At 39.3% G+C, this 13,888-nt stretch overlaps 1 protein-coding gene and 1 pseudogene across 1 annotated transcript in view; one reads left to right on the top strand and one right to left on the bottom strand.

Moving 5' to 3' along the window:
• The window catches only part of RABEP1 (rabaptin, RAB GTPase binding effector protein 1), a 94,725-nt gene that overhangs the window by 76,175 nt on the left and 4,662 nt on the right, over window positions 1-13,888 (bottom strand). The window lies entirely within an intron of this gene.
• LOC102526772 (large ribosomal subunit protein uL30-like) lies at window positions 10,914-11,638 on the top strand (annotated as a pseudogene).

Raw genomic sequence — 13,888 nt, 5'->3', positions numbered from 1 at the left:
TATGAAACTAAAACTACTCTAAGAAATAAATATTTTTAAAATGGTAACCATATCTGTACACACAGTGCCTAGCAGTGCCTGGTGTATAGTAAACACTCAAAAAATAAAATAAAAACATACACAGCACAGTGCAAGGCGTAGAGCACCTCAATAAATCATAGTCGCTACAATGAACTAATATATTACAGTAAGTTAAAACAAATTTGAGGGAATGTTAATATACATTAAAAAGAGTTGATCAAAATAGATTATTTGATCAAAAATAGAACATTTTTGCTGTTCTTCGCATAAGTCACATAGATATTATGTCTGGAATATTTTCGCCTATTCTAGGTACACCATTTTAAGAGCACTAGCAAACTACATATTAGAACAACCGGCTAGCCAAGCAGAGGAAGCTAAGAAGAATGGGCAGGGTACAGAATCCTCGTATGAGGAACTGCCAAGATGGAAGCAAGCTCTTCAAGTATCTAAAAACCTTTTGTGTGGAAGAGAAAACAGACTAATTTTGACTTGTTCATGAGGTCAGAACCAAGGTGTAGAAGTTGCACAAAAGTGATCTGGACCCAACAAAATTAAGAATTTTCTAATACTGTTACCACAGAAAGTGGACATATTCTGGGAAGACTGGACTTTCACCTGTTAGGAATAAATGCTGAACAAATTTCTGCAATAGATATGGATCTAAACTGTTGATGTCCCTTCTGTAACTGTCTACGGAGGCTTGCTAGGTTCACAATAAAATGAAAGATAGCAGTAGTGTCAGGCAGACTATTCCAGAGTAGCTAAGAAAGTTGCAGATATAAGGATGGGGGGTCGGGAGGGGCAGCAGCACCAGTTTATTATAAATAATCAATGTAGCAGGAGCTTACAGAAAATAGTTAAGCAGATATCAACTGGGGACTAAATATAACTATCAAATTTGTGTTGATTTTTAATAGCCTCAACCAAAGGAACGGCAACGCATATCATGATTTCAGACCCCATCAGATTTCCCTCAAGGACCCAATCATATCCTGTACTTAATACTCTACCAGCCTTTCTCAACCCAGGTTCCATGACAGAATTCAACTCTTAATACTCACAGCTCTCTGACTTCTCTCCTGTGCATCTAGGATGGTACTGGTTATATCACTTTTAAGATAACTGGGAAAATAGTCAGCCAAACTATTTCCTGTGTTCTGTGGTTAAGATGAGGAACCCAGGCAAATATAAACAATCTAATCTACTTGACTGTAATAAAGGTTTCAAAACTACAACCTCCATGAGAGCTGGCACCTTTTTCACCTTGTTCATAGTTAACAGTCAAATCATGTATGTTGAATAAATGAATAAAAGAAAGGAGGCAACATTTACATTTAGTCAGTTTCTCTTCTATCTCAGAGTTTTCTCTACTTTTCCTTCTCATTCATCTTTTCCTTTTTCCCTTCTGTTTTGGAGGATGAGATCCCTGTCTCTCCTCCTGATACTCAAGCTCCTGATTCTTATCTGCTCTTAATTTCTCAGAGACCTAGTCCACATTTATCTTCTTCTTGGTATCTTCAGGCTCTCTCCCTTTCCAGTGGCAGCTCCTCCAGCATCTACAATTACTTACATCTCTATATTTAACACACACACACATTTTGCCACAACCCTACTGCTCTTCTCAAGTGACTGCCCCACCTGTATGTGTATCACCATAACTTTAAAATGTAGTCTATACATGCTGCCTCTACCTACTTACTTCTTCAGGCCTTCTAAAAGAGGAGTTTCAATGAGGATCACTTAATTGCTAATTTCAATGACCACTTCTGTCTTCATCTGACTTCTCTTTGGCATCAACACTAGTGACCACCTCCTCATCCTTCAAACTTTGTCTAACACTGACTTCTAATACTAATCTTCCTAACTCTGCTTTTTTATGATTAACCAATGGTTTCCTCTTCCTCATCTAAACATTAGTTTTATCTGTGGCCTTCCTCATAGTCTATTCTTTTGTTGTAATACTCTCAACACAATATCCGACAGGCAACAAACAGAAGCAATGAGCAGTGTTCATCCAGAATGATTTGTAAGCATTTGTCTACCAGAAGTAATCCACACCCAATTTCTCCCTTGAACTCCAAATGTATTTCCAGCTATCTGCTAGATATTTCTATATGACTGTCCCACTAGTACTCCACATCAGCATACTAATTCAAATTTGCCACCTTCTACTACCAAATGCACTCTCCCACTGGTTGCCTAAATTAGTAAATCAAATCTACAGTCACAGAATCCTCCCCAATTTCTCTCCTCTCTGCACCCCAAACCAAATGTTCAGCAAGTTGCTATTCTTCCACAGTTATTTCTCACATCCGTTGTTTCTTTTTCTCCATTCTCACTGACATAAGTTGTTACCCCATCATCTCTCTCCTAGACCACAGCAACAGCCTAACCAACCTCCTTAACCAGTCATCTGCCAATCTATCCTCTGTGTAACCAATCTACCTAATTTCCAAGCAAGCTTCCTTTAGCACAGTTTGGATCACACTATTACCCTATCAAAACATGCAAGCCTAGCCACATCATCTAGAAACTCAAACTCCTTAGATAGCAGCAAAGCTTTCCACTATTACACCCCCCTTCACACAACTGTATCTAAACAGGACTCATGCTCCCACAAGACCAGAGTATTCACACACCTCACCTCACGCTGCACATGCTCCATCCACAACCTGCAAGACGCTCTCTCTTCTCTAACATCTTTCTCCAAGACGCCATTTCCATCTGTCAGTCTACACAACTCCCTAGGCTCTATTCAAATACCATTTTCTCCAGTATAACCTGGGGTACAGTGAGGGTAGAGTGCAAGGAGGGTCCTATGTTAACTAAACTTCCTGAATAATATAAAATGTTCCTGCTACATGCTGTAAAAATATTGTAAATGAGGAAGAGCTACCACATTACTGTAACTGCATGTTGTCCTCTGACTACCTTTCCATAAATACCTATAGCTCATTTGCATTCTATGACAAGCACTGTGCTGGGGACATCACATTCAGCCAGACAAAATGCCTTTTGCTCATGGGAGTTTTTCTTTATTCACCCTCAGGCTTTAAGCTCCATAAGAAAAAGAACATTTTCATTTTGCTGTAATATCTCCAACACAATGCCCATCAAGCAGTAAGCATAAGCAATAAATATTTGTTTAAAGAATGAAAGTATTAAAGAAAAATAAATGATTATCAACAAAGTCTCAGGGGGAGGGTATAGCTCAGTGGTGGAGTGAATGCCTAAAATGCATGAAGTCCTGGGTTCAATCCCCAGTAACTCTGTTAAAAATAAATAAATAAAGGAGAAGAGGCAAGATGGCGGAGTAGAAGGACGCTTGTAAGTCACCCTCTCCCACAAATACACCAAGATCCACATCTACAGACTCAGCCAACCAGAGCACCTGCGGAACTCCGACAGAACATCGCCCTCTTCAAAAGATAAAGACGCCAAAAATCTGGTAGGAGAAAAGGAAAAAAGAAAGAACAAAAGGCAAAGCAGCGCCGGACGGGTCCCGCGGGGAGGGAGCAGCAAAGGAGGACTGGCGCTTGCTCGCTGGGTCTCCCCTCTCCAACTGAGAGGCCAGCGGGATGGAGGGGGAGCCTCCGAGGCTCGGATCTGTACAGAGCAGCCCTTGTCTGACAGAACTAAGTTAAAAGGGCACAGAGCGTCCCCCCCGACACCCAGCCTGAGACGCGGGCCGGCAGGACCGGCAGGGCCAGGCTGCACAAGCCGGGCGGAGGACGGGGGCGGCTGCACGGAGGCAGCTCCGGGGGACTGCAAGGGGCTGGGCGCCGGGGCTGTGGGTGTACAGGACAGAACAGCCTGGGCCCTCCATAAAACAGCAAGGTTGATGTGCTCTCAGGGGAAGGGTGCATACCCCCATCTCTGAAAACCCGCGGAAACTTTTCAGGGGAAGAGAGGCGGGGCCCAGGCACAGCCGCCATATTCTCCGGCGCTTAGCACCCAGGCGGGGGCAGGGGCGAAACCTGCATCCGCACTGAAGGGCTCAGCAGCCTCAAGGGCCAGGCTGAGACGGGCCTGCAGCCCGGGGCAGGTGGGATCCTTCCATCCTGGTCCCTCAGAGAACTTGCTCCACAAAAACAAACAAGGAGCTGGGTCCTGGCTCGGAGCAGGGAGGAGGCTGCCCCTCGGTCTTCCCCGAGCCCACCCGCGGAGCGCGGCCAGGGCGGAGCGCCACCAGGGCAGAGCGCGCAGCCGCACAGAGCAGCGGAGCTACCGGCAGCGCAGGCAGAGGGAGAGCGGCCCCCCGCCGGTCGGGCAGGAACACAGCCCCCTGACCGAGGTGCTGGGAGGGGGCACGACCCGCCCTCCTGCCTGGCCAGTCTGCAACATCTGACTGCGGCATCCGGAGGGGCAGTGACCCGCCCGCCCACAGCAGAGGAGAACTGCATCTGACCCCATGTTAGGAGGAGGCGCGATCGGCTTGCCAACAGGTGCTGGGAGCAGCACAGAAGAGGGCGCCAAAGGAGGGCCTATGAAAACAAGCTGAGCTTCCAAAACAGGACGAAGACAGAAGGACTTCACATTAAAAGCATACAGACTCCAGGAGAACACCGACAACCCGTTTTTTTGTTTGTTTTTTGTTTTGTTGTTAAATCTGTTTTTACCTGTTCTATTTTCAATTACTCTCTTAATTTTTACTTCTTAATTCATTTCTATTTCTCTTGGGTTTTGATGTCCTGTTATTGATTAGACACAGGCTTCAAATACATCTATTCATCTCCCCACCCCTTTTTCTTTTTTTTTTTTAAAGGTTTTAAAAGGACGTCTCAACCCGATTAATACTCTGCTTCAACTCGCTCTTCTATTATTCATTATACACTGTTTTCAAACCCTCTTTCTCCCTTCTTTTAAAAATCTTTCTCTCTCCTATTATTTCTTTCTTTTTTTTTCCTAAGTTCTATTCATAAATAGGCATTAGATAGATAAAATCCTTAAGATCCAAAATAGACAACTGATACTCCATAAACCACAGTGCCAGAGAGGTATGAGCAAGATGAAGAAGCAGAGAAACCTTTCCCAATTAAAAGAACAAGAGGAATCCCCTGAAAGAAAGATCAATGAAATAGACATCGATAGCCTACTAGATCAAGATTTCAAAAAAGGAGTGATCAAATTGCTGAAGGAATTAAAAGAGATAGTGCTTAGAGAGATAAAATATGTCAAAAATGAAATTGAAGCTATAAAGAAGAGCCAAGCAGAATGGGTAAACTCATTGACAGAGATGAGGAATGATCTAATAGCTGTGCAAAGCCGACTAGTTAATGCAGAGGAACGAATTAGTGATCTAGAAGACAGGGCAATAGAAAGCACCCATTCAGAAGAACTACAAGATAAGCAAATAAAAAATAATGATAATAGCATAAGGGACCTATGGGATAATATAAAGTGTCCCAATCTTCGCATAATAGGGGTCCCAGAAGGGGAAGAAGGATCAAAGGGGATTGAAAAGGTTTTTGAAGAAATCATGACTGAAAACTTCCCAAACTTAAAGAAGGAATCAGATATCCAAGTACAGGAAGCTCAGAGGGTCCCAAACAGGAAGAACCTAAATAGACCCACACCAAGACATATCAGAATCAAGATGGCCAGAGTCAAGGATAAAGAAATGATTCTAAAGGCAGCAAGAGAAAAGCAAAGAGTGAATTACAAGGGAACCCCATAAGGCTCTCAGCTGATTTCTCTACACAAACACTACAGGCCAGAAGGGAGTGGCAAGATATATTCAAAGCCCTGAATGAAAAAAAGATGCAGCCTAGGATACTTTATCCAGCAAGGCTATCCTTTAGGATAGAAGGAGAAATAAAGAGTTTCACAGACAAAAAAAAGCTGCAGGAGTTTAGCAACACTAAACCCATGCTAAAAGAAATATTGAAAGGGCTATTCTAAATAGAAAAGCAGCAGGATGCTACAGAAATGAGAAACTCACAACTGGAAAGGTGATAACTCATGAATTACAAATAAAGAAAACACGAAATTATAAAAGAAGACATACAAATCACTGAGAGTGGGAGAGGGAGGCAGGGAAATATAGAATTTTTTTTCTTTCTTTATTAAATTTTTTTAACAGTAGGATGGGTTTGAGATCATGTTATTATCAGTTTAATAAAAACAGGTATAGGTTAATAGATTTACAAAAAAGTGTAACCACAAGTCAAAAATTTACAAGGGAGTCACAAAAATTAAATAAAATCCATGATAATACAAAGGAAAATTACCAAACCACAAAAGGAAGAAGAAAGGAACAAAGAGGATATACCAATTTAACTGCAAAGATAAGTTCAAAATGGCAATAAACACACATCTATCATTAATTACTGTAAATGTTAATGGACTAAATGCTCCAGTCAAAAGACATAGAGTGGCAGAGTGGATAATAAAGCAAGAACCTTCAATATGCTGCATACAAGAGACCCACTTTAGGGAGAAGGACACATATAGATTGAGAGTGAAAGGATGGAAAAGGATATTCCATGCAAATGGAAAAGCCAAAAAAGCAGGTGTTGCAGTACTGATTTCAGACAAAATAGACTTTAAAACAAAGGCCATAAAGAAAGATAAAGAAGGACATTTTATAATGATTAAAGGAGTGATACAAGATGAAGACATTACACTCGTTAATATATATGCACCCAATATAGGAGCACCTAAGTACATACAAGAATTACTAACAGAGATAAAGGGCGATATTGATGGGAATACAATCATAGTTGGAGATTTTAACATTGCATTAACATCACTAGACAGATCTTCCAGACAGAAAATAAACAAGGCAACAGAGAAATTAACTACTACAATAGAAAAACTAGATCTGGTGGATATTTTCAGAGCATTACACCCCCAAAAAATAGAATATACATTCTTTTCAAGTGCACATGGAACATTTTCCAGGATCGATCATGTACTTGAACACAAAAGAAACCTCAACAAATTTAAGAAGACAGAAATTATCTCAAGCATCTTTACTGACCACAATGCCATGAAACTGGAAATCAACAACAGAGAAACAAAGGAGAAAAAAAGAAAAGCATGGAGATTAAACAATATGTTACTGAAAAAACAATGGATCAATGAGGAAATCAAAGCTGAAATTAAAAAATACCTTGAGACAAATGATAATGAAAGCACAACCACTTAAAACCTATGGGACACAGCAAAGGCAGTGCTAAGAGGGAAGTTTACAGTGATACAGGCCTTCCTCAAAAAAGAAGAACAATCTCAAATAAACAAGTTAACCCACCACCTGAATCAATTAGAAAAAGAAGAACAAAAAGCCCCAAAAAGCAGCAGAAGGAAGGAAATAATAAAGATCAGAGAGGAATTAAATACAACAGAGATTAACAAGACCATAGAAAAATCAACCAAACCAAAAGCTGGTTTTTTGAAAAAGTAAATAAAATCGACAAACCTCTGGCCAAACTCACAAAGAAGAAAAAAGAGAGAGCACAAATTAGCAAAATAAGAAAGGAAAATGGAGAAATTACAACAAACAAAATAGAAATACAGAATATCATACGAGAATATTATGAAAAACTATATGGAACCAAACTGGATAACCTAGAGGAGATGGTCCGGTTTCTGGAAACATACTGTCCACCAAAACTGAATCAAGAAGAAACTGACCACTTGAACAATCCGATCACTAGAAAGGAAATAGAAATAGCAATTAAAAACCTCCCTGCAAATAAAAGTCCAGGACCGGATGGCTTCACTGGGGAATTCTACCAAACATACAAAGAAGAACTCATACCAGTCCTTCTCAAACTCTTCCAGACGATTGAAAAGGAGGGAATACTCCCAAACTCATTCTATGAAGCCACCATCACCCTGATACCAAAACCAGGCAAAGACACTACAAAAAAAGAGAATTATAGGCCAATATCACTGATGAACATAGACGCCAAAATCCTCACCAAAATTTTAGCAAATAGAATCCAACAACACATAAAAAAGATTATACATCATGACCAAGTGGGGTTCATCCCAGGGACACAAGGCTGGTTCAACATACGCAAATCAATCAATGTAATACATCACATCAACAAGAGAAAGGACAAAAACCACATGACCATCTCAATTGATGCAGAAAAAGCATTTGATAAAATTCAACACCCATTTATGATAAAAACTCTCGCCAAAGTGGGTATAGAGGGAACATATCTCAACATAATAAAAGCTATATATGACAAACCTACAGCCAGCATAGTTCTCAACGGTGAAAAACTCAAAAGCTTCCCACTAAAATCTGGGACAAGACAAGGATGCCCACTATCACCACTCCTATTCAACGTAGTCCTGGAAGTCCTAGCCACAGCAATCAGACAAGAGAAAGAAATAAAAGGGATCCAAATTGGAAAAGAAGAGGTAAAAGTGTCATTATATGCTGATGACATGTTACTATATATAGAAAACCCTAAAAGGTCCACACAAAAGCTACTAGAGCTGATTGAAGAATTCAGCAAGGTAGCAGGTTACAAAATTAACGTTCAAAAATCAGTTGCATTTCTTTACACTAACGATAAATCAACAGAAAAAGAAAATAAAGAAACAATCCCCTTTAAAATAGCACCCAAAGTAATAAAATATCTGGGAATAAATCTAACCAAGGAGGTGAAAGAATTATACACAGAAAACTATAAACCATTGATGAAGGAAATTAAAGAAGACTTTAAAAAATGGAAAGATATTCCATGCTCTTGGATTGGAAGAATCAATATTGTTAAAATGGTCACACTGCCCAAGGCAATCTACAGATTTAATGCAATCCCTATCCAATTACCCAGGACATATTTCACAGAACTAGAACAAATCATAATAAAATTTATATGGAACCATCAAAGACCTAGAATTGCTAAAGCATTACTGAAGAGAAAGAAAGAGGCTGGAGGAATAACTCTCCCAGACTTCAGACAATACTATAGAGCTACAGTCATCAAGACAGCATGGTATTGGTACCAAAACAGACATATGGACCAATGGAACAGAATAGAGAGCCCAGAAATGAACCCACAAACCTCTGGTCAACTAATCTTCGACAAAGGAGGCAAGAATATACAATGGAATAAAGACAGTCTCTTCAGCAAATGGTGTTGGGAAAACTGGACAGCAGCAATGTAAAACAATGAAGCTAGAGCACACCCTTACACCATGTACAAAAATCAACTCAAAATGGATTAAAGACTTAAACATAAGACAAGATACAATAAACCTCCTAGAGAAAAACATAGGCAAGACATACATTTCAAAAATTTTCTCCTAGAAGAAATAAAAGCAAGAATAAACAAATGGGACCTAATGAAACTTACAAGCTTCTGCAGAGCAAAGGAAACCAGAAATAAAACAAGAAGAAAACCTACGGAATGGGAGAAAATTTTTGCAAGTGAAACCGACAAAGGCTTGATCTCCAACATATATAAGCAGCTCATACGACTCAATAAGAAAAAAATAAACAACCCAATCCAAAAATGGGCAGAAGACCTAAACAAGCAATTCTCCAAGGAAGACATACAAATGATCAAAAAGCACATGAAAAAATGCTCAATATCACTAATTATCAGAGAAACGCAAATCAAAACTACAATGAGGTATCACCTCACACCAGTCAGAATGGCCGTCATTCAAAAATCCACAAATGACAAATGCTGGAGAGGCTGTGGAGAAAGGGGAACCCTCCTACACTGCTGGTGGGAATGCAGTTTGGTGCAGCCACTATGGAAAACAGTGTGGAGATTCCTCAAAAGACTAGGAATAGACTTACCATATGACCCAGGAATCCCACTCCTGGGCTTGTATCCAGAAGGAAATCTACTTCAGGATGACACCTGCACTCCAATGTTCATAGCAGCACTATTTACAATAGCCAAAACATGGAAACAGCCTAAATGTCCATCAACAGGTGACTGGATAAAGAAGATGTGGTACATTTATACAATGGAATACTACTCAGCCATAAAAACCGACAACATAACGCCATTTGCAGCAACATGGATGCTCCTAGAGAATGTCATTCTAAGTGAAGTAAGCCAGAAAGAGAAAGAAAAATAACATATGAGATCGCTCATATGTGGAATCTAAAGACTCATGGACAGAGAATACAGACTTGTGGTTACCAGGGGGGTAGAGGGTGGGAAGGGATAGACTGGGATTTTAAAATTGTAGAATAGATAAACAAGATTACACTGTATATCACAGGGAAATATACACAAAAATGTTATCATAAATCACAGAGAAAAAAATGTGACAATGAGTGTGTATATGTCCATGAATGACTGAAAAATTGTGCTGAACACTGGAATTTGACACAACATTGTAAAATGATTATAAATCAATAAAAAATGTTAAATAAATAAATAAATAAATAAACCTAATTACCACCCCGCCAAAATAAATTAAAAAAAATAAACTAAAAAGAAAAAGATGTTAAAAGAAAGAGAAAAAAATTCTTTAAAGTCTTGTACGTTCTGACTGTAATCAAGTTATATCCATTCTATGATTCTTCTCAGGCAACGTCACAATGATGCATATAGATAAAGTTCATTCCACAAAGCAGCAGTAACCAGAACACAGGTGACAGCCCCCCTGCACTCTTAAATTCTAGTACTGGCTCTGCAACAATGCATGTCATTTCTGCTTCTTTAGTCCTTAATTTCCTGCTCGGTAAAACAAGGCAAGACAGTCCTTAGAATTCCTTTCAGTGACATCTCTATGCTGCTCCCTATAGGTTAAATACATTTAGGGAACATCAGGTACCTCCAGAAGTCATTAACTGTAATCTGTCTCAAAGAAACTCAAAAGGATGTTAAGTACATTCAAAACTATCTGAAAGGAGAAATAAAAAGAATTTTTAGGTCTTTTTCCCCACTGGAACCACGGAGGGTGCCGAAGAGAAGAAAAAGGTTTCTGTTGTGCCAGAAACCCTTAAGAAAAAGCGAAACAATTTCACAGCTTAAAGATCAAATGCCTGAGAAAGACATTTGCCCAAAAGATGCTTCGAAAGGCAAGTAGGAAGCTTATCTATGAAAAAGCTAAACACTACCACAAGGATACAGGCAGATGTACAGAACTGAGATTACAATGGCCAGGACGGCAAGCAAAGCTGGTAACTTTCATGTACTTGCAGAACCCAAACTGGCATTTGTCATCAGGATCAGAGGTATCAATGGTGTGAGCCTGAAGGTTCAAAAGGTGCTACAGCTTCTTTGCCTCCATCAGACCTTCAAGGGTGCCTTTGTGAAGCTCACCTTCAATTAACATGCTGAGAATTGTGGAACCATATATTGCATGGGAATACCCAAACCCGACGTCAGTAAATGAACTGATCTATAAGCGTGATTACGGCAAAATCAATAAGCGAACTGCCCTGACAGATAATCTGTTGATGGCTTGATCTCTTAGTAAATATGGCATCATCCGCATGGAGGACTTGATTCATGACATCTATACCATTAGAAAATGTTTCAAAGAAGCAAACAACTTCCTGCAGCCCTTCAAACTGTCTCCTCCATAGGATGGAATGAAGAAAAAGACCACCCATTTTGTAGAAGGTAGACATGCTGGCAACAGGGTAGACCAGATCGACAGGCTTATTAGAAGGGTGAACTAAGGTATCTATCAAGATTATTTTTGTAATCCAGACAGTTAACAAACAATGAGTACTTTCAAATTGAAGGGGAAAAAAAAAGAGGAATATTTAGGAAGGACATATGTTATCATCAATTTTCTTCAGACTAACATGGAGAAGAATGCCTTGGATTTCTCTGTGTGGTCCTAGAGAAGAGAACTAAAACCAATGGGTAGAAATAATGGTGAGGCAAATTTCCACTTAATTAAAGGATAAACAAAATACTAGAACTTGCCAAAACTAGGAGGTAGTGAGTTCCTTCTCTCTCCAGAGGCATTCAAACAGAAAGCAGTCCCACTTGGAAGAGATTCAAGTATTTAGTGAGAAAACTGAACAAAAGTACCTTCTTTCATAGCTCTTCCTGTTCATTCACTTGTAGTTAACAGCTTCCTCTGTGATCCAACAGACAACTATCTTCCATCACTAGATACCTCATTTCACATTCGTGTCCCTAAGGTCCATTCCTCTACCAATCATCACAAAATTCCTGAAATCAAAACTATCTCATTCATTTCTACATCCCTTCCACATTACCTGGCACAACTGTACTGCACAAAAACAAACATAACAAATGTTTACTAAATACTCTTATGAAGACTAAACTCAATTTAATGATTATACAACAAGAGCACATCAAATTTCACTGGATAAAAATCCAGCGTATGGTGTAGTCAAGGTATTTTAGAAATCAGAGCCCTTAAGATGCAAAGTCAGTTCCATCCATAGGGAGTCAGGTAAGGTATACAAATTAAAAGATACTACGTATCTTTTATGTGTTAGACTACTACTGTGTGTTGGGACATCAGAGTAGGGGTGTGGGGTAAGCTCAGGGCTTTTACGTTTTGGATTAAGTATCTCTGCAAGTTTAGTGTTTGGGAGATTGATCAAGTTATAATAGACAAACCAAATATATGGATTATTGAATAAATGGTTTTAAAACAACTAGCTATCCATTTGGAAGAAAAATTAAAAATAAATTCCAGATGCAGGCAGTTTTCCCCAGCAAGCCAGAAAGTGGCTTTCCAGCAAGTTCTGCAGATGTGGTCACTTAGTGAACTGTGCCCTTCAGAGGGCCACAGCTGCAGAGTCTGGATCTCAGTTCTGGGAGTGGCCTTCTCAAGATGTGTTCCTTCCCTGGGTGCTCTACCTTAGCTCTAGAGGCAGCTACTAGCTACTCCCTATATCTACTATTCTTATATTTTTAGGGTTCCCTTTTTCTCCTAGGTAATCCCCTGTTTAGTTAATCTTTATATTAAATTTCACCCATTAAATTTAAAAATAAATTCCAGATGATCTAAAGTACTAAATATAAAAGACGAAATTATAAAATGTTGAAAATTAGGGTTTTTTTAAATAAACATGGGAGTTGAAATCTTCCTAAGACCCAGAAACCATAACTTTTTAAAATAGATCTATGTAAAAATTAAAGCTTTCTGCACAACAAAAGAAAAAATAAATATGTATAATCACTCTCAGGGAAGTACAAATTAAAAAGCCATTATCCATTTTATTTCTTTCTGAGAACATAACTTGAAACACTACATAGCCAATAAACATATAAAAAGTGCACCTGTAAACACTGTATGGTTTTATACACGTTTACAATGTACTTTTGCTGCCTTCTAGATAATTTATTTTGCAACACATTATTGCACAGTTGTAAATAAATTATGTACTGTAACATCACTTCAGTTATGTGTAAAGAAATAAATTAATTTTAAAAACAAATCAATAAAAAGCCATTATCTTACCTACTTGCTTAAAACCCTTCAACGGCTTCTCCTACAGCTCTAAGGCTAAAGCCCACTCAGGCCAGCCCATACCTATCTGACTCTCTCATTCTTTCTACCCAGGCACACTTTCTTCAGTTCTCTTACTCATCCTAATTCTTCCAAAAAAGGGGCTCTTGCTCCTCTCAGCTCTAGGCACTTCCTCAGAAACCTTTCCTGGACTCACTATTGGCTCACATTCCTCAGTTACAGCATTCATAGCACTGTGTACCTCTGACAGTTCCTCAGCCCCAAAATCTCTGAGTGATCCTCTCTCTCTTACATCCCATATCTAATGCAAATCCTGTTGGCCATACCTTCAAAATATAACCTCCACCAATACACCCAAGCCTCATTGTCTTTTTCCTGGATTAATGCCTCCCTTACCTTCCTTTACTCTACTGCCAATCTAGCAGCCAGACAGGTTTTTGGTTTTTGTAATATATTATTTCTTAATGTATTA

Source organism: Vicugna pacos, chromosome 16 (assembly GCF_048564905.1).
Source record: "Vicugna pacos chromosome 16, VicPac4, whole genome shotgun sequence".
NCBI lineage: Eukaryota > Metazoa > Chordata > Mammalia > Artiodactyla > Camelidae > Vicugna > Vicugna pacos.
The sequence above is the reverse complement of the archived record's forward strand: the minus strand, read 5'-3'. Positions and strand labels throughout refer to the sequence as shown.